We start from the raw sequence: 21,410 nt of genomic DNA on the forward strand, positions 1-21,410 counted from the left end.
AGAGTGTTCTTGATCTGGCCAACTGTTGTGAAGGGTGTTTTCTTCACCAGGGAAATAATTCTTCTGTCATCCACCACAATTGTTTTCTGTGGTTTTCCGGGTCTTTTTGTGTTGCTGAGCTCACCGGCGTGTTCTTTCTTTTTAAGGATGTTCCAAACAGTTGATTTGGCCACACCTAATGTTTTTGCTATCTCTGATGGGTTTGTTTTTTTTTTTTCAGCCTAATGATGGCTTGCTTCACTGATAGTGACAGCTCTTTGGATCTCATATTGAGAGTTGACAGCAACAGATTCCAAATGCAAATAGCACACTTGAAATGAACTCTTGACCTTTCATCTGTTCCTTGTAAATGGGATAATGAGGGAATAACACACACCTGGCCATGGAACAGCTGAGCAGCCAATTGTCCCATTACTTTTGGTCCCTTAAAAAGTGGGAGGCACATATACAAACGGTTGTCATTCCTACACCTTTCAACTGATTTGGATGTAAATACCCTCAAATTAAAGCTGAAAGACTGCAGTTAAAGCACGTCTTGTTTCATTTCAAATCCATTATAGAGCCAAAAATATTAGAATTGTGTCAATGTCCCAATATTTTTGGACCTGACTATATGAGTGCTGCCAGCATTGCTGCAGAGGTTGAAGGGGTGGGGGTGGGGGGGGCGGCCTGTCAGTGCTCAGACCATATGCCGCACATTGCATTAAATTGGTCTGCATAGCTGTCATCCCAGAAGGAAGACTCTTCTAAAGATGATGCACAAGAAAGCCCGCAAACAAATTGCTGAAGACAAGCAGACTAAGGACCTGGATTGCAGGAACCATGTCCTGTGGTCTGATGAGACCAAGATAAACTTATTTGTTTCAGATGGTGTCAAGTGTGTGTGTGGCGGCAACCAGGTGAGGAGTACAAAGACAAGTGTGTCTTGCCTACAGTCAAGCATGGTGGTGGGATTGTCATGTTCTGGGGCTGCATGAGTGCTGTCGGCACTGGGGAGCTACAGTTCATTGAGGGAACCATGGATGCCAACATGTACTGTGACATACTGAAGCAGAGCATGATCCCCTCCCTTCAGAGACTGGGCTGCAGGGCAGTTTTCCAACATGATACCAACCCCAAACACACCTCCTAGACAACCACTGCCTTGCTAAAAAAGCTGAGGGTTAAGGTGATGGACTGGCCAAGCATGTCTCCAGACCTAAACCTTATTGAGCGTCTGTAGGGCACCCTTAAATGGAAGATGTAGCAGCGCAAGGTTTCTAACACCCACCAGCTCCGTAATGTCGTCATGGAGGAGTGGAAGAGGACTCCAGTGGCAAACTGTGAAGCTCTAGTGAACTCCATGCCCAAGAGAGTTAAGGCAGTGCTGGATTATAATGGTGGCCACACAAAATATTGACACTTTGGGCCCAATTTGGACGTTTTCACTTAGGGTGTACTTACTTTTGTTGCCAGCGGTTTAGACATTAATGGCTGTGTGTTGAGTTATTTTGAGGGGACAGCAAATTTACACTGTTATACAAGCTGTACACTCACCACTTTACATTGTAGCAAAGTGTAATTTCTTCAGTGTTTTTACATGAAAAGATATAATAAAATATTTACAAAAATGTGAGAGGTGTGCTCACTTTTGTGAGATACTTTATATGCTAAGGGCTCTTTCAGACGGCCGCTCCGTGTGAAAGCTCCGCTGCGGTCCTTTTTTTTTTTTTTTTTCCACGGAGCGGATGACATTTCTGTCATCCGCTCCGTATGCCCGCATATCATCCCATCCGTTTGCGGATGATATGCGGACATAATGTAAGTCTATGGGGATTGCGGATGTCAGCGGATGACACCGCTGACATCCGATTTTCCTTCCTTTCCGTTTTTTGAACGGAACAAAAATAGGGTTCTGTTCCGTTCCTAAAAATGGAACAGAAATGACAGGAAGATAATCGGATGTCAGCGGATGGTATTCCGCTGACATCCGCAATGCCATAGACTTACATTATGTCCGCAAATCATCCGCAAAAAAATAGGATGATTTGCGGACATACGGAGCGCCCGTGTGAAAGGGCCCTAAATCTAATCTAACTCACCAGGAAAACAAAATCCCTTTTTATTTACTAAACAAATAAAATCATTATGAATTATAAATAAAACACATTGACTACCACGTCAATGTCCAATCCATAAAGGGGCATAAGATTTCATTTTATAAATCCAGGCCATTTCCAGCCTGGAAATACCCCTAATGAAACAGCCTCCTCTCCAATGAGGTTGAAATTTATCAATTCCAGCAAAAATAGTATTCCTAGGGTCTTCATTATGCATCAATAGATAATGTTTAGATACAGAATGTTGTCTAAAACCCATTCTGATATTAATAATGTGTTCCTTTAAACACACCTGCAAGGGGCGTTAAGTCCGGCCTACATATTGCTACATATATTTGATGTAAGCGCACATTTTTTTTCCCTTTCTTTGTTGTTTGGTAAAAGTATGACAGAACTTCAATTCAGAAGTGATGTCATGTGTTGAATTGTTTATGTATTCTTTTGTTTCCGAGCATGTGTAATCTTGCTCATACGATTTTTTTTCCAGATGAAAACTGTACTGATTAAACGAAAATCGGATGTTGCATTCATGTACAATAAAAAAAATTATAGCCTGCACATACAGCTTTTATCGTACGAAAATTTGTAATGGTCTCTCGAAAGCACCATACTAACTATCCGAAAATCGACAGGTTGTTCGTCGGACAAAATCTTACTTCCAATTTTCTTATCCTGTGTATGTACAGGCCCTAAGGAACAGGAGGATCATCCTGTGGTGGCTCGACTAATAACTGCTCTGGAAGGATCTGTCAGAGATGCTGGTCCTTCTCAATTTTATCAGAAATGCTAGTTAGGTAAAGAGCAGTGAGCACTATAGGAAAAGGTCAAAAGACTTTCAAGTGTCAAAAATCCATTGCTTTACTTGCAGAATGAATTTAAAAACAAAATGCATTTATGGGGGTAAGAGTACCCCATCTTCAAGTCTTCAAATAAGGGCTTATAAAATGACTGGGAGTGGGCCCAGTAAGGTCTGAGAAATACTTTTTTTGGGTTGCTTTAGGAACCTGGGGGGCTTTTATTTCATTTATGTTCTGATCTGTGACTAGGTTTCAAAAAGCACATCAATGTGAAAACAGTGGTATATCTCCCTCCTATCCTATAGAGAAAACATTATTGGAATCGCTCTTATCTGTACCAAAATGTATTAAAGCTTATAGAGCTACCATAAGCCTAATAATGGCATGGTAGGCATGGTGGATTATAAGCCTAATAATGGCATGCAATGCCAAGATGCAGTTTTCAAAGCAAGCAAATCTTTTCTAGTATTAAAAGAGGTATAGACGCCAGAGAGAGATTTCATTTTGCCCCTGCACAAAACATTAGTAAGACCTCATCTGGAACATGCAGTTCAGTTTTGGGCACCAGTTCACAAAAAGGATTTTGGGGAACTGGAGAAAGTGCAGAGAAGGGCAACCAAACTGATAAGAGGCATGGAGGAGCTCAGCTATGAGGATAGATTAACTGAATTTCTCTCAAGGAGATTAAGAGGGGATATGATCAACATGTATAAATACATAATTGGTCCATGTAATGAACTTGGTGTTGAGTTATTCTCTTTAAACAGGAGCTCTAGGCTCCTTCAGAAAAAATATCTTGTAGCTGCTGACTTTTAATAATAGGGTGCTTACCTGTTGAGGAACTCAGCGGTGTCCTCACCCGAAACGATTTTTCAATCAGCTATTGGGTGCTGGGGCTTCATAGCTGATTTCATATCGCGTGAGTGCAAAGCGCGCTGCGCTTTGTGAATGGGTCAGCTGTGGGGGAAGGAGGGAGCCAACTTCAAAACCAGGTACCCGCTTCCCCACCCTCGAAAGGTGCCAGATGTGGCAGCGGAAAAGGCAGACAAGTGTAGCTTCCCCTTTTGGGTAGAGCTCCGCATTAAGGTCATCACAGAGGACAAGAGGGCATTCTTCACGTCTGGAAAGAGATTAAATCCTCAAATACAGAAAGGTTTCTTCACAGTAAGAGCTGTGAAAATGGAATAGACTCCCTCGAGAGCTGGTTCTGTCAAGCTCAGTAGATTTCTTTAAAAAAGGCCTGGATTCTTTACTAAATGTACATAATATAACTGGATACTAACATTTACAGCTAAAGTTCATTCAGGCAGGGCTCGACAAATCCCAGGCACCAGGTCACCATTGTGACTAGAAATGGCACCCTGGCGCCTGGGCATTTGTCAGCCCCAGTGGTGCAGCATGCCACCGGGCGTAACATGAGTCACTGTACTGGTGTCCCAGAACACTCCAATTAGTGCTGGGCAGCCAGCAGGCAGGTCTCACTATGCCTACTGTGTGCATGAGGCCGGGGGGGTAACTCCACTTTCGTGAGGAAAAAAAAAAAGGATCAATCTGTCACAGGAAGGATCGGTCGGTGCATCAATCACAGGAAGGATCGGTTGGTCGCAGGAAGAATCAGTCAGGTCAGTCAATCGCAGGATCGGATGGTAGGTCGCAGGAAGGATTGGTAGATTGAAAGAAGAATTAAAAGAATCGATTGATCGAAAGAAGGATCAAAGGATCGGTCGATCGAAGGAAGGATAAAAGGATCAATCGATCTAAGGAAGCAAGGACAGAAGGAAGGAAGGAAGGAAGGAAGGATTAATTGAATGAAGGCTCAATCGATCAAAGGAAAAATTGGTCGATCCATCAATGGAAGGAGTGGTTGAAGGAAGGATCAGTCAGTTGATAAAGTTTTGAATAAAATAAATCAAAAAAAAAAAATTAAAGCACCCCCCACTCTCCCCAATATTTACGTGTAAGCGCAAATGAAGTTCTGCACGCATATGTAAAACCTGATCACACCACACATGTGGTATTGACGCTAACATCAGAGTGAGAGCAAGAATTTTAGCTCCAGACCTCCTGTCTAACTCTAAACTGGTAACCTGTAAAGGTTTTTGAAGCGTCACCAATAGAGATTTTTAGGTACTGTAGTTTGGCACCATTTCACGGGCGTACGCAATTTTAAAGTGCGACATGTTGGTATCTATTTACTTGGCGTAACATCATATATTAGATTTTAACAAAAGTGTGTGTGTGTGTGTGTGTGTGGGTGGGTGTGGGTGGGGGGGGTTCTAAATCATTTTCTAGCCAAAAACAATTGATTTTTGTCTTACCGTAAAATACTTTTCTCTGATGTTCATTGACAGACACAGCTCCATATCTTCTTTAAACCTTGGGTTATGCTGCTCTCCAAAGGAGCAGGACTAGGTGGAAAAAAAACTTGACTATGCCACTAGGGCAGTCCTAGGGGGTATACTTCCCAATTCCTGCTAAAGGACTTCAGTTTGTAACAAGCAGTGTCAGAAGAAAACATAACCCAACTCAACAGAGGGGTGGGAGCTGTGTCCGTCAACGAACATCAGAGAAAAAAGAAAATCCATTTTTCTCTTTCGTTCACTGACACAGCGCCATACCTTCTTTGACCCTTGGAACGTCCCAAAGCAGTGTCAACATGAGGGGTGGGAAAAACACAGCAATGCACATAATTCCCAAGAAGGGCTAAACATGGTAAACCAGGAGCTCAACAGGGAACAACTGGAAACTGACACTCACCAACCAGAAAGATTACACCCTCAAGAGCTAAGAGCATCTGCAACAGCAGCCTGCAAAACTTTGCGGCTGGACAAAGCATCCGCAGATGCGAGTACATCCCCCTTGTAAAACTTGGTGAATGTATGCAGACGACCAAGTGGCCGTCTTGCGCACCTGAACCACTGACGCCTGATGACGGAAGGCCCAGGAGGCACTAAGCACCCTTGCAAAATGCGCCTTAACAGGGAAAGGAGGAGCCTGACCCTTAATGTAGTAGGCTTGCGCCACCGCCTGTCTGATCAATCTGGAAATGGTCGCAGCAGATGCGGCCTGCTCCTTATGAGATCCATCCGTAAGGACAACCAAAGAATCTGATTTTCGATTCGACTCAGTTGCCGCCAGGTACACCCTGGCTGCCCGAACCACATCCAGGGGATGCAAAGCAAATTCTTCAGTATGTATCAGCTTAGAGCACAAGAAAGGCAACATAATGACTTCAATCAAGTGAAAACCCGAGACGACCTTAGGAAGGAACGACTGACAGGAACGTAGCACCACTTTGTCCCTGTGAACCAACAGATAAAGTGACCGACAGAACAATGCAGCCAGTTCCGACACCCTGCATGCAGAAGTAATAGCCACCAAAAAGGCTACCTTCTGTGAAAGAGTAAGCAGAGGAAAATCACGAAGGCGGTTTTTGAAAAACCGACAGTACCAAATTGAGGTCCCACGGATGTACCAGAGACCTTACCGGAGGAGACAAGTGGCGAACCCCCTGGACGAGAGTGTTTGGAAAAACATTGCCAAGGCAGAAATCTGGCCCTTGATGGTGCCCAGAACCAAACATCTTGTTGTAGGAACTCCAGCAGACGTGACACAGAAAATGAACGGGGATAACCCCCCCCAGACTTACACCAGGAAACGTACGCCCTCCAAACTCTATAAATCTTCCTAGAAGTAGATTTTCTAGCTTTTAACAGTATAGGAATCACCAGATCCAACAACCCCCTATCTTTCAGTACCTGACTTTCAATAGCCAGGCCGTTAAAGCCCGCAATCGTAAAGCAGGATGGAAGATCCGCCCTTGAGACAAAAGATATTCTCTGAGAGGGAACAAAAAGGAAGGTTTGGGACTTTATATGAGGCGTGTGACCAAACATGGGTGTATAACATATAGGCGTAATGTATGTATACAAAAGAAGATGAGTATATGATAAAAACAAATATATATTTTAATTATATGCAGCAAATGGTGACAATATTGTATCCTGAATGAAACAATTTATCAAATAATTTCAAACATAGATGGTACAATATAGCCAGGACATGCTTCAAAGTGTAAAATAAATAGACAATCATGATGGTATGAATCCATGATGGGCAAGAATAATTATGAAGACAAACATATGAATAAAAAAAACCAAAGAGATTGCATCCTAGTATGCTCTACGCGTTTCGTGAAAATCACTTCATCAGGAGAAATCCAGTATCTACAAAAAAGTATATATAAATAGCAATATAATATATCTAAAAATTAGACGCCCACTTAAAGCAATGCCTTTCACAATTAATTCATTACTTACAAATCAGTTCAAACTGTTAACACATGGGGCCTGGGGTGGAGGGTCTTCTGGAAACGGCTAACTCGGGAACTGAGGGAGCAGTGCATGCGCAAGTTAGGTTGGTATGTAAGGACTGCAGGAAAAGTGCCAATCTCCATTGGGAGATCACTAATGCCTCAGCTAGCTGTCCAAAAAAAAATTCTATAAAATATTGTTTGATGTATATGATAGTCTAACAGATGTATAATATAGCTGAGTGACCTATATAGAGTGAGGCTATGATTAAGTCCCAAAACCAGGAGAAAGAAAAATAGATCAAGTGCCAAAGATGTATACCTGTGTGCACTAGAATACGTGATAGGATAAAAGATCCTGGAATAGGATACAATGAGCACTAATAATATGTGAAGAAAAGTAAATAAAGGTTTATTCCCGACCTGTCAAAGGCAGAAAGGGAATACAAAAGATGACAAAACACAAGTAACCCAAAAACAAGGCAAACCAGTGAAAAAAAAAAAAAACAGACATATATAATATCCACCAGTATAAGTGAAGTGACTGTATCGCCATTAACTAGTTACCTTATGTTGTCTAATAGTTCCATATTGAATATGGAATAACAAGTGTGCCAAAGAAAAGTAGCAGTCCCCATAAGAGTAGGTATATACCCACTCAAACGTGCACCAGAATAGCTCCCAGCGCCACGCAGCTGTTCTAGAGGGGGAAGTGCGTCATAACCCTGTCAGCTATGCCGGCCAGGCGTTTTGCACCAAGATCAACCTTCCTCATGGGGTGAACGCTGATGACCATTCAACATGCTGGTAACACAACACCACCGTAGTGATGTCATGTCTGGTACGGAATAGGGGCGGCGCCGATACGCTGCCACCACAACTCGCCCCTGCCTCCACATCAGGAAAGATGAGGGGGAGGGAAGGGCGGCTGGAGTGCATCGCAGTTCCTGGGACTTGGCAGATCCAGCCTACCCACCCATTTACACAAAAAAGGAAACAGATCAGGGATTGTATAGCAAAATCATATCAAATATACCCATCATGGTTGTCTATTTTTTTTACACTTTTAAGCATGTCATGGCTATACTGTACCATCTATGTATGAAATTATTTGACAAATTGTTTCAATCAGGATACAATATTGTCATCAATTGCTGCATATAATTAAAATATATATATTTGATTTTATCATATACTCATCTTCTTTTGTATACATACATTACGCCTATATGTTATACACTCACGCCTCATATAAAGTCCTAAACCTTCCTTTTTGTTTCTTCAAATATAGGGATGGAGGCACATTAGTATATGTAGCCTCATTTAAAGTCCCAACACCTTTCTTTTCATTCTCTGATAGGGAGTCTCAAAGGAACATTGGCTACCAGCCTCACAAGGCCTGCGTACCAAGACCGGCGGGGCCAGTCTAGAGCCACAAGAATGACTGTAATCCCTTCTGCCTCGATTCTGCATAGAAGCCTCGACAGAAGCTGTAGTGGAAAAAAAGTGTAAATCAGACGATACTGTCCCCAAGGGGCCACCATATCGTCGACGGCGTCAGCCAAAGGATCCCGAGATCTTGTCACAAACCTCTGAACCTTCCGGTTGAGACAAGAGGCCAACAGGTACACATACAGAGTCCCCCCCCCCCCCCCCGAAGACACAGTTGTTGAAACACTTCCAGGTAAAAAGACCATTTGCCCAGACTCAGGGCCTGCCGACTGAGGTAGTCCACCTCCCAATTTTCCACCCCTGGAATGTGCACAGCAGAGAGGGCTGGAACATATTTTGCCCACCTTAGAATGTCGGTTACTTCTCTGGCCGCTAGGGCACTTTTGGTGCCCCCTTGATGATTGATATATGCCACAGCAGTGGCATTGTCCGACTGAATTCTTAGCAGACACCACTGCAGACGATCCGTCCACAGGGACAGACAAAGCTTGATCACCCGAATCTCCAGGATATTGATCGGCAGTCCAAACCCCTTGAGCCAAATCCGTGCTCAAGCCCTCCCCCACCAGGACAGGCTGGCATCCGTGGTAACCACTATCCAGTACAGGGCGAGAAAGGACTTCCCTTGTCGAAGCACCGGAGAATGGAGCCACCAAAGCAAGGATCCCCTCGCACCCTGGCTTAACAGGATCAGTTTGTCCAGGGATTGAGGATTCGTGTCCCATTTGGCAAGAATTTCCTTTTGCAGAGGTCTGGTATGGAACTGCGCAAACAGAACCACCTCGAAGGTGGAGACCATCAAACCCAGCATTTGCATGCAAGTAATGAGAGACAACCGACGGTTGGACAACAAGAGCCTAATCGCATGCTGCAACTTCAGCAGCTTCGCCTCTGGAAGAAACACCCTGGCTGAGGCTGAATCCAAAGTCAAGCCCAGGTAGTCCAGGTTGGTGGACAGAATTAGGGCTGATTTCTGAAAATTCAGAGTTCGCACAGCGATGTCTAGATCATCTTTTAGGACAAATGGAGTCTCTACTCACAGAAGGAGATCGTCCAGGTACCACAGTACCGCGATCCCCCTCTGCCTGAGCAAGGCTAACACCGGCGCAAACCCTTTTGTAGGGATGCACCGAAATGAAAATTCTGGGCCGAAACAGAAACCGAAAATTCAGGATGCCTTTGGCCAAAAACCGAAAATGACTTTTTTCCCCCAAATGATTTTAAAATAGTGGGCGAGGTTAATTACCAATGGAATTTGTATTATGCAGCATGAGGGGGTTAATGTATTGCCACTGGTTACTGATGCATTAGTGACCGACCAGTGGCAGTTAAGTGTTAATTAATACTGGTTGCACTAATGCAGCACAAAAAGTTAATTAACTGCCACTGGTTGGTCCCTAATGCATCAGTAACCAGTGGCAATACATTAACCCCCTCATGCCGCATAATACAAATAATACCATTGGTAATTAACCTTGCATCGCCTGGGTTATAGAAGACATTACACTGGTACTGGGTTATAGAAGTCATTATACTGGTCCTGGCTGTGATATATAGAAGACATTGTACTGGTCCTGGGATATAGAAGGCATTGTACTGGTCCTGGGATATAGAAGGCATTGTACTGGTCCTGGGATATAGAAGGCATTATACTGGTTCTGGGATATAGAAGACATTATACTTGTACTGGCTGGAATATAGAAGAGATTATACTGGTACTGGGATATAGGAGACATTTTCCTGGGTCTAGAGGGCACTGTACTGGTATTGTGTTCTAGAGGAGAATGCCATAACTCCAGTAACTCTAGTAGAGAGACGGAGACAGAGACAATACAGGAGTTGGCTGTCCTGATCTTCTCCTAGTCCTATGATAGGAGCTGTCAGTCCCTGCACAGTTCAGCCTGCACGCTGCACCTGCCTATCAGTGAAGTGTATAGAGCCGTTCTATGACACCGGGGAGCTGTAATCTCATAGTAGGGCAGTCTCTTGTGTATACACGGCTCTGGTGATAAAACATGGGGGCGCAGTAACTCGGTTCACTAAAGTGACATAAGATCCCGCACACCACTTACCCAGCACTTCCCCACTCTGCCAGAACTCAGGACGGAAAAAGGCGGGTACTGCACGGCACATCAATTCCGCGAGGAAGGGGGCACAGCACAGGTGAAGAGTGAATGAATTAACACACCGGGCGGGCGAGCGGCCGCTAATAGCTGTAACGAAGTGAGCCTTTCACTTCCCTGTCAGAGGAGATACCCGCCTGACAGGGAAGTGAAGCGCTCACATAGTTACAGCTATTAGCGGCCGCTCGCCCGCCCGCCCGGTGTGTTAATTCATTCATGCACAGATCGCAGTAGTAGTGACATCACCAGGAGGCGGGCCGCCGGCCAGAGGCGGGTTTTTTGAAACTTGCGCGGCGCCCGCGGTGGCCATCTTTAGTATCGGCATATTTAACCCCTTTTCGGCCGAAATGGAATAAGCCCATTTTCGGCCGAAATTTCGGTGCATCACTACCCTTTTGTAAACACCGGGGGAGCTGAGGCGAGACCAAAGGGTAACGAGAGGGCCACGAATTGATAACATTCCTCTCCCACGGCAAAACGAAGAAAATGCTGATGCCCTACATATATTGGGACATGAAGGTAAGCGTCCTTGATATCAAAAGAGGCCAGAAAATCCTCTTGATGAAGGGATGCCATCACTGTGCGAATAGACTCAATCCCAATCTATTCAGGGCCTTGAGGCCCAAGATCAGATGGACCCTGCCTTCCTTCCTGGGAACAGTAAATAGATTTGAATAAAATCCCTAAAAACGTTCCAACTCTGGAACCGGGACAATTGATCCCTGTGCTAGCAGATCCTGCAACTCCCCGTGAAGGCCCTGCGGCCGATCCGGGGACAGGCGCAAGTTGGAAGGAAAAACCTTGCCAGGGGCAAGGATCGAAACTCAAGACTTACCAGCCTAGGGCCTCTGGGAACCCCCTGCAAAGTGACGGTTGGACTTTTGTCCTTTGTCCTGCGAACCCGCAGGACAAAAGAGCCGTTTGTGAGCCGAGGAGGAAGGACCAGGTATACGACAAGGCTATTTGCAACCTGTGGAAGCAGAGTACTCTTACCTCCCGTAAGACCTTCAATGATCTCTTCCATAGAACCACCGAACAAACGGTCTCCTGCAAACGGTAGATCAGTCAGCACCTTTTTGGAAGCCTGGTCAGACAACCAGTACTCCAACCAAATCATGCGGCGGAGGATCACAGCAGTCACAGATACTCTGCCAGCCAAAGGGGCCACATCCAAGGATGCATCACAGATATACTTGTAGCCCTTGTATACACTGATCTGCCAGCTCAGGAAGATGTTGACACCCTTCCAGATCCTGCGGGAAAGAGTTTTGCCCATTCTGTTAAGGTCTGGGAGACCAAGTTGATAGCAAACACCGGCCTCAAAATTGAACCAGTCACGGTGAAAAGGAATCGGACCAGTGCCTCAGCTCTCTTGTCCACAGGGTCCTTAAAAGATGGGGAATCCTCCATCGGAAGAAGCATGGCCTTATTTAACCAGAAGAATTTGCCCCCGAAAATTGCATGGTCGTGCGGCGCTGAACCAAATTAAAATTGATGTCCTTTTTTACGCACAAATAGAGCTTTCTTTTGGTGGTATTTGATCACCTGTGCGATTTTTATTGTTTGCGCTATAAACAAAAAAATAGCAACAATTCTGAAAAATAAAAAAATATTTTTCACTTTCTGCTATAAAACATTCCCAAAAAATTACAAATCAAAAATGTTCTCATCCTTTTAGGGCAATTTGTATTCTTCTACATATTTCTGGTAAAAAAAAAAAAAAAAATTGCAATAAGTGTATTGGTTTGTGCAAAAGTTAACTAGGGGAAAGATTTATATTTTTTTTTTTTTTTTTTACTAGTAATGGCGGCGGTCTGCGATTTTTAGCAGGACTACTACGTCGTGGCAGACAAATCTGACCCCTAACTGACCTTTTTGACACTTTTGGGGGGACCAGTGACATTAGTACAGTAATCAGTGCTAAAAATATGGGTTAAATGTAAGCCTAGGGGAGTGTTTACTAACTGTGGGTAGAGGGGCGAAGGATCACAGGCGCTCTGAGAGAAGAACGGTCGACTGTGTTTACAACAGCTGACCGTTCACTCTCAGCAGGGAACGATCGCAGATGGCCGGCGGCAATAGGTGCCGCCAGCCCCATGCATTGGCATACCCGCAGCCTAGTGGGGGTAGGGGCGTGTCCGCGGCGGCAGCGCGCGCTCGCCCCCAGCACCACGCGCACAATCGGCGCAGTACTATGTCGGTTCTTCTGACCGTTCTTCTCTCTCAGCAGGGAGTGATCGCGGGTGGCCGGCGGCAATCGGTGCCACCAGCTCCGTGCATCAGCATCCCCGCAGCCTAGTGGGGACGGGAGCTTTCCGGCGGCGCTGCACGCTCGCCCCCCAGCACCACTGGCTCAACCGACTTAGTACTATGTCTGTTCGCAATGCCGGGCCAGCCTGCCGCAGCAGTCGGCAAGTGGTTAATCTGGAATCCTGAGAGTCCCCTGCCGATGGAACCATCAGCTTCCTCAGAAGAGACTCCTCAAAGGGATATCACCTAGCAAAATGCTTAGGTATTCCAACCATACGTTTCTGGGACCCCCACTGACTAGCGACAATCTAGTCGAAATAGGCAGGAAAAGGGAACACCTTAGTAAGCTTGGATAGTCTACGGGTGCCAAATTGCACCAGCACAACCGACGCAGCATCAGCTGTGTCCTCCAATTTTTTTACATACAATCAGTATCACCACAAGCGCCTTTTCATGCACGGACATAGTGGAAAAGGAACCATCCTCACTGCAGAGGACTCAGGGTGCGTGGACACAGACCTAGTGGGTTGACTTGAGTCCGCGGCGGCCAAATCCACCTCAGACTCTGAGGAGGCAGAGGATACAGGTGAAGGCAAGGGGGCCTTTCTTGCTAGGCCGCTTTTGAAAGGCCATATAAACCCTTGACACAAGTGACTGTAGGACCGTCGTCATGGCTGCCAGGGTAGACTGAGACCCAGAGGGTCCTGCAACTTTTGAGAGTGGGTCAGGTGGTGATACCTGCTCCAGGGACTCCATAGTTAATTCGGAGGCCGCCCTTAATATGCAAGAAAGAAAAAAAAAATTTTTTTACAAAAAAAAAAAAAAAAAAAAACCCCTCACACTGCTACCACTGTGGGACTGCAAGACCAAGCACACCAGCGGTGATGCAATAGCAGAAGAGGGAGCTGTATACCCGCAGGGACTCATCACCACCTATTCAGAGCTGGATGCCAAGCTGCTTGCCATGCTGCGATCAGAAAGGAAGAGGAAGCGCAGTCACTGCCACTAGAGGACAACTCCGGCATCACCGCTCCACAGGCTACAAAAAAATTGCTGGCGCTTTGACTTCACAAGGAAACTCCAAAAACTTGGCCGCCGGACTACACAAACCTGGCCACCGAGGCTGAATACACCCATCCACAACAAAATGTCAGCGCCAAGAGGCACCCAGGACCCAGACCGGGCCTACAGGTACTTGTAGTCCACCAGAGGGGGCACTCAGGGACCCCCCCGTGCAGCCATTTGCCGCAGGAACATCAGAAAAGGAGTCACCAGTGGCGCGCTCCCACCTCGTTCCAGCCCATCACCAATGACACCCCATACACTACAACAGCCTGTGCACCCCGAGGGGTAACTAAGGAGGGGGGGGTAGGTGAGGTCGACCAGGAGAGGGGAACCCCGCTACTGAGGGGTGGGAACAATGAGAGAAGGAAGAGCATAGAAGGGGCCTACCAACCCAAGGGCCCGCATCCACCCCAATATTTCCCCAGAGGAAAGCGGGGGACACTATTCACCACACCTAGGAATGGAGCGGGCACCATTCCTGACAGTCCACTGTGCCATTTTGAAACGGGGGTGCTGTGGGACAGAGGTACGCTGCGACTCTGGCCATGACCATTATCGTGACCAGGGCTATGCGTCCTCGCAAGGTTTTTCCCTCGCCGGCCAGCCCTCATTCAGTAAGGGCTATGTCGCGGCCAACCCAGCGCAGAGCTAATAGTTGGGTCACGCTCGCTGGGGAAGACAGTAAGGATCTATGATAACCAGTGCGTCGCCCAGTCTGGCAGTTGATTGTAGTTCTCACAGGAACAGAAAATAATAAAATAAGAAAAAAAATTTGTTTAAAAAGGAAAAAAACGGCAGGACCGCAGATTGCAGCTGGGAACCAGGTCCTTACTCGTGACTAGGCAGAAACTGAAGTCCTATAGCCGGAAGTGGGAAGTATACCCCCTAGGATTTCCCTAGGGGCATAGACAAGTTTTGTTTCCACCTAGTCCGACTCCTATGGAGAGCAGCATAACCCAAGGGTCAAAGAAGAACTGTGTCTGTCAATGAATGAAAGAGAAATACTGATTTTTTTTTTGATTTTTTTTTTCCAGGGGAAAGCGCAAACGCAGTCCCCCACTACCACAAATTATGCAGTCGAGTTTCCCGCATTTGGGGAAATCGCAGGGGTCAGCACAGCCGGAGTGCAATGGCTGAGCCTCGCCCTGGGAGAACCACCTTCATGATCATGGTATCTCCCCTGCCAGGTAAGTATAGAAATACTGATTTTTAAATGTAGAAGAGAAATGTCAGAATTGGCCTGGGTGTGAACTGGTTAACAAAGAGGTGGGGAGGAGTAGCGTCATGCTAAATTCTCTGTTTTAGCATGGAAGCAGCTATTTGTTTTCAGTGCAGAAAACTGCCGGTCACCACACTATGTATGAATGAGCCCTGACCGTGTCTCTGGAAAAAATATCTCCGACCACAAAATCCTCACAGCTTCTTGCTCTTCTGCAACCAACAACGTGATTGGCTGTGGTTGTCATCCAGGGAACTGTTAACCCAGGCATGTGACAGTGCTTGGACAGGAAAGATTTCAGTGGTGTTGGAAGAGGAAGAGAGGTTGGTGTGTATGCGAGTGTCTGTGATGCAGCAAGTTGTGCAGGGTAATGCCCGATACACACGTGCAGATTATCTGAAGACTTTTGTCTTCAGATTTACCTTTTCTATGTAGTGCAAGGGCCTGCCGGATTGCATACAAATTGAAAGTGTTTAGGTTTGACCTCATATTATATGGTTTTGGTAAGTCTACAGACAAAAGTCTGCAGATAATCTGCACGTGTGTACAGGGCATAAGACTACCCGCTGTACACAACTCATTTAAAGCATTTATTATACTGCAGCTTACTAATTCCTAGATGTGTTGGCTGCATTTGTTCTTTCTTCTATTTTCCTCTGGTAATCCAACCAGTAAGTCTGTTGTTTTTCAAAAGAACAAACTCTTCCAGAAGTATCAGTTTACAAGGATGAGAGAAACCACTTATCACTGACAGGGGTGCCTAGAATGGTCCGCTTTTACGTAAAACCTTTATCTCAACAGGATAAAACTGCTGTCTGCTATGTCCCCTGTGCGCCTTCATCCAGATTAAAGACACTTTAATACACAAGAGATGTGTTACTGGCCAGATCACCAGGTGAAAACAGAGGGACTAAACAAGTCTAAAAATAGAAAACTAAATCAGCCACCACATCCAATGACTGATAATCTGCAATACATTCCATTTTGGGTTTAATACCGCTTTAAAGCTTACCTCTGGGAAAATGTTTATTTTAAAAACTGCACTAGCTAAGCAAGTAGCTTAAATCATGTTGGATGTCCAGCTCTCCGCTCCCCTCGTCTTCTTTATTCACAGAACGCCTTGTATGCTGTGAAAAAAAGCTCTTTACTGCCTCTGCTCTCAACCCTGCATTACCTGAAAATACAGGGCTCTGTGTAAGAGCCGGCTTGTGGCAAGGTATGAATTTTACACCAAGCAGCAGTCATCCACATATAGCATTTATATTATTAGGCTAACCCACTTAGCTAGTGCAGTTTTTAAAATAGAAAAGATTTACAGAGCTCACCTTTTATAACCTTGCCAGCAAAGAGATGGCTGCTCCAGTACAACGAGCTCTCTAGCTTGTCACCTATGAGCATTTACCCCACAGTGATCTGTCTGCAGTGTAGGTGCAATAAATCCTCACTAAGGCTGGCCATACACTATACAATTTTCTTGTTCAACTTTCCTTTAGATTTACCAAAACCATATAATATAAGTTCAAAGCTGAACACTTTCAATTTGTATGCAATCAGGCAGGCCCTTGCACTACATAGTTGAAGGTAAATCTAAAGGAAATTGAATAAGAAAATTGTATGGTGTATGGCCAGCCTTACAGGGATGACCTCAGGTGTGTTCGGATACTAGTCTAAACCAACATGAAATACCTAGCCAGGAAGCCCTGACTACGGACCATCCCTTTCCCAAAGCTTATGACTAGCGGTGTACAGTGACAGCTTCCTGGCCGGATAGCTTACGTGCTTCTGAACTCGTATTTCAACATGCCTGAGCTCATCTCTGCTTCGCTCTTCACATAATACCCTCTAGGACATCTATTTACCATTCTGTATAATATCCCTAAGGCCCCTTTCACACCTTTGTGACCTAAATGTCATACAATTTTACTGTGATTTTGACTGGACTTGAAACAATGCCTATACCTATGGACCTCAAAACGCATTAAAATCAGCCCAAAGTAGTGCAGGGACTACTTTGAAGTCGTTGCAACTTGAAGTCGTACAGATATAATTGGTACACATTGGAAATCATGGAGTACGACTTGTCATGCGACTTTGCAGTCCCAAATCGCAGGATAAGTCGCACAAGTGGGAAAGGGGCCTCAAGTGGTTCTAAAGTGTAAATAGTTTTTACCTCAAAAGGAGTTGTAAAGGCGAAAGGTTTTTTTATCTTAATGCATTCTATGCATTAGGATAAAAAGCCTTCTGTGTGCAGCAGCCCCCCTCAGCCCCCCTAAAACTTACCTGAGGTCCCTCTCTGTCCAGCGATGTCCACAAATGTCTCAGTCATCTGAGATTTCCCCTCCAGATTGGCCATTGGCTGCCGCTGCTGTCATTGTCAGCTAGCCAATCAGGGGAGAGGGGGGGCGAGTCCAGGTCGGGGCTCCATGTCTAAATGGACACAGGGAGCTATGACTGGGCTTGGGTGCCCCCCACAGCAAGCTGCGTACTGTGGGGGCACTGAACAGGAGGGAGAGGCCAGGATCACCGAAGAGGGACCCAAGAAAAGGAGGATCTAGGCTGTTCTATGCAAAACCAACTGCACAGAGGAGGTAAGTATGACATGTTTGTTATTTTTATAGAAAAAAAACAACAACTTTATACTCACTTTAATGCATTCTCTGCATTAAAGGGTAACTCCACTTTCCTGGGGGGGGGGGGGAAATCAGCAAACAAAGAAAAAAACAATACAGCATATTCAATTGCGACACAAATTATATTGTGATTGAATGGTAATAAAAATGACCTTTCCTTTTCAATCTGCAGCTGTTGTAATTTGCAATCCAATATGGCTACCTGGAGGTGTTCCGTACACAGAAAGTATACTGACCGCCCCCCCATAATCATCATTTTCTGCTTGTGTGATTGGCTCACAAATTTTCCCAGAAGTCTGCACTAAGAGACAAGTCAGATTTCAGGCATCCCCTGCAAAAAAAAATATCATTTTTGGTGAGATACTATCAATAGGAACATGTCTAAAGGGATGCAGGCCAAGCAGATTTCCTCATTAGAGCCCTGCAGCTGCCACAGCTGATAGATAATTATGAAACCACTCCCATTTGACCCACAGAGGAACAAACAGTGATTTCTTCAGAATAACAAAAGGTAGGAATCTGCAACAAAGTTTGTTAAAATCCTTGTAATGTATACAGATCACCCAGAGGGGAAAGTTTTTTTCTCAACAAAAGTGGAGTTACGCTTTAAAGTGATTGTGAAGTCTTGTTGTTTTTTTCTATTAAAATATCAAATGTATTATACTTAGCTGCTCTGTGCAGTGGTTTTGCACAAAGCAGCCCGGATCCTCCACTTCTCGGATCCCTGGCTGGGGCTCTTGGCCCCTCCCTCCTGCTGAGTGACCCCACAGCAAGCAGTTTGCTATGGAGGCACCCGAACTGAGCTGCAGCTCCGTGTGTCCATTCAGACACAGAGCTGCTTTTGATTGACAGCAGTGGGAGACAATGGTGGTGCTTCTGTGTCTCAGCCAATCAGGAAGGAAAGTCCCCAACGACCAAGGCACTCATGGACATTGCTGGATAGAAATGGGGCTCAAGTATGTATTAGGGCAGCTTCTGCACACAGGTTTTTTTAGCTTAATGTATTAAGATAAAAAAAACCTTCTCACTTTACAACCATTTTAAGATTTAAAAAAATCCCACTATCTGCCCACCCCTCAATCGCTAAACACGTACCTGGCTCCTCCCACCACTCCAATGCCTTTGTGATTGCAGCCCTGCTTTCACAGGACCTGCTCCTGTCAGTCAAACTCCTGAGAGAAGGGAGCAAAGGAGGGGCTTACGGGCACTGTGTGTGTCTATGGAGACACACAGCCTAGTTTAGGAGCACACCTGCATGGGTGCCCCCTTACCCCTAAGCAGCCAATTGCTGAAGAAGTAGTAGGCAAAACTTTTGATGACGTGAAGGAGGGTTATAACTAATGATTGACCGATATCGTTATTTTATTGCCAATACCAATATGAATGCTGTCATTTTTTTACCCGGTACCCAGTACCCGGAAGTGATGTCATGTCGTCACTTCCGGGTTTTTACATGAAGACCCGATCAGAGCCGAATGCGGCTTTGATTGGGTCTTCGGCGGCCATGCAGGTAGGATGCCTGGGTCTCCCGGTGGGACGGGAGACCCAGGCGAGCCACGGAAGGCGGCGAGGGGGGGGGGGGTCGTCCCCTCCCGGTCCTTGTAATGACAGCTGAGCGGCTTCTCAGCCGCATCGGCTGTCATTACAAGACAGCCGACCATCAGCTATAGACACCGGTACCGGGGCGATGCGTCTAGCTGCAAGCATCACTCTGGTACAGCACTTTCCCGAAATATCAGCAATATCGGTAACCTCCGGGGCCGATTCCGATATATCGGGGAAATTGCAGAGCGGCCCTCGATATATTGGCTTTGCCGATAATCGGTCGATCCCTAGTTATAACCCATCAGGTGTCTTTTTGTGTGTCCCATCTGGCAGATTTCTTTTCACTTCCTGTCCCATAGCTAAAACAAGTAGGGAGAGTGAACGCCCCCCCCCCCCCCAAATGAGAGAATCCTGGGGTGCCCCTAGAACTAGTGTCCCCATTGGAGGATTATCCTGCGATTACTGTTGTGGGACAAGCCAAGATGTGGGATTTTCTATTACTTTTGATGATAATAGTAAACAGGACTAGGAGAGATGGTAATTCTCTCTAATGAGGGCACAGACAGCAATAAAGACTGTTCTAATCCACCTCCACATTTTATCCAAGGCTAAAAAAGAAAGGCCTTCATTTACATTCTACCTTCATTTATGATGACATTGCCCATGGCCAAAACTGAAGTATGGGATTTCATGGAAAACAGTTTGAGATATTGTTATCACCTTTTATAACTGCAGACCCATACAGCACTGCAAGTCCCAGCACGCCCAAACAGCTTTTACCTGACAAGCAGCACTTACTGGCGGCTCATTCAGCACTCTGCTATAAAAGCCACAGGTTACCATGTCTATATGTAAACAAATAAACGCACTTCACAAGATAAGAAATAGAATATGACAACACGTACGTACGCCCCTCACATACTCCGTTACAACATGAACGAGTCCTCACGGTTTCTATACCGGAACCGGCGTTCTCGGTGCACGTCTGGAGATCGGTGATTGGCAGTTCACTTCCGCGATGCTTCAGGTCTAGCCTGTTCTGTCAGTTACTGACCTGCAGCTACAGCGACACCTAGCGGTCCCCATAGTACGCACAGCCGTGCGAGCAGCTCAGGAACTGCCGCATAGAATATGTTGGTGACAGGGCAAGCTCCCACCAAAAGCAGATTTGCTGAAATAACTAACATAAATACCTAATACTGCCCATATAACTAAAATAAATACCTAATACTGCCTAAATAACTAACATAAATACCTAATACTGCCTATATAACTAAAATAAATACCGAATACTGCCCATATAACTAACATAAATACCTAATACTGCCTAAATAACTAACATAAATACCTAATACTGCCTATAACTAACATAAATACCTAATACTGCCTATATAACTAACATAAATACCTAATACTGCCCATATAACTAAAATAAATACCTAATACTGCCTATATAACTAACATAAATACCTAATACTGCCTATATAACTAACATAAATACCTAATACCGCCCATATAACTAACATAAATACCTAATACTGCCTAAATAACTAACATAAATACCTAATACTGCCTATAACTAACATAAATACCTAATACTGCCTATATAACTAACATAAATACCTAATACTGCCCATATAACTAAAATAAATACCTAATACTGCCTATATAACTAACATAAATACCTAATACTGACTATATAACTAACATAAATACCTAATACCGCCCATATAACTAACATAAATACCTAATACTGCCTAAATAACTAACATAAATACCTAATACTGCTTATAACTAACATAAATACCTAATACTGCATATATAACTAACATAAATACCTAATACTGCCTATATAACTAACATAAATACCTAATACTGCCCATATAACTAACATAAATACCTAATACTGCCTAAATAA

General features: G+C 45.0%; 1 protein-coding gene across 2 annotated transcripts in view; it reads right to left on the reverse strand.

Annotated features, from left to right (window-relative positions):
- Window positions 1-20,529, reverse strand: part of CYB561D1 (cytochrome b561 family member D1) — a gene marked incomplete at its 3' end in the record, with an annotated part of 89,535 nt that extends 69,006 nt beyond the window's left edge. Inside the window, exon 1 of one of the 2 annotated variants that reach the window (XM_082246188.1) lies at window positions 20,402-20,529. Of the gene's footprint in view, window positions 1-20,397 lie in introns of both variants that reach the window. The other variant, XM_082246189.1, reaches the window with a different exon arrangement.
- Between the last annotated feature and the right edge of the window lie 881 nt (window positions 20,530-21,410).

Source organism: Pelophylax lessonae (assembly GCF_965119305.1).
Source record: "Pelophylax lessonae genome assembly, chromosome: 2".
In the NCBI taxonomy this organism is placed as follows: domain Eukaryota; kingdom Metazoa; phylum Chordata; class Amphibia; order Anura; family Ranidae; genus Pelophylax; species Pelophylax lessonae.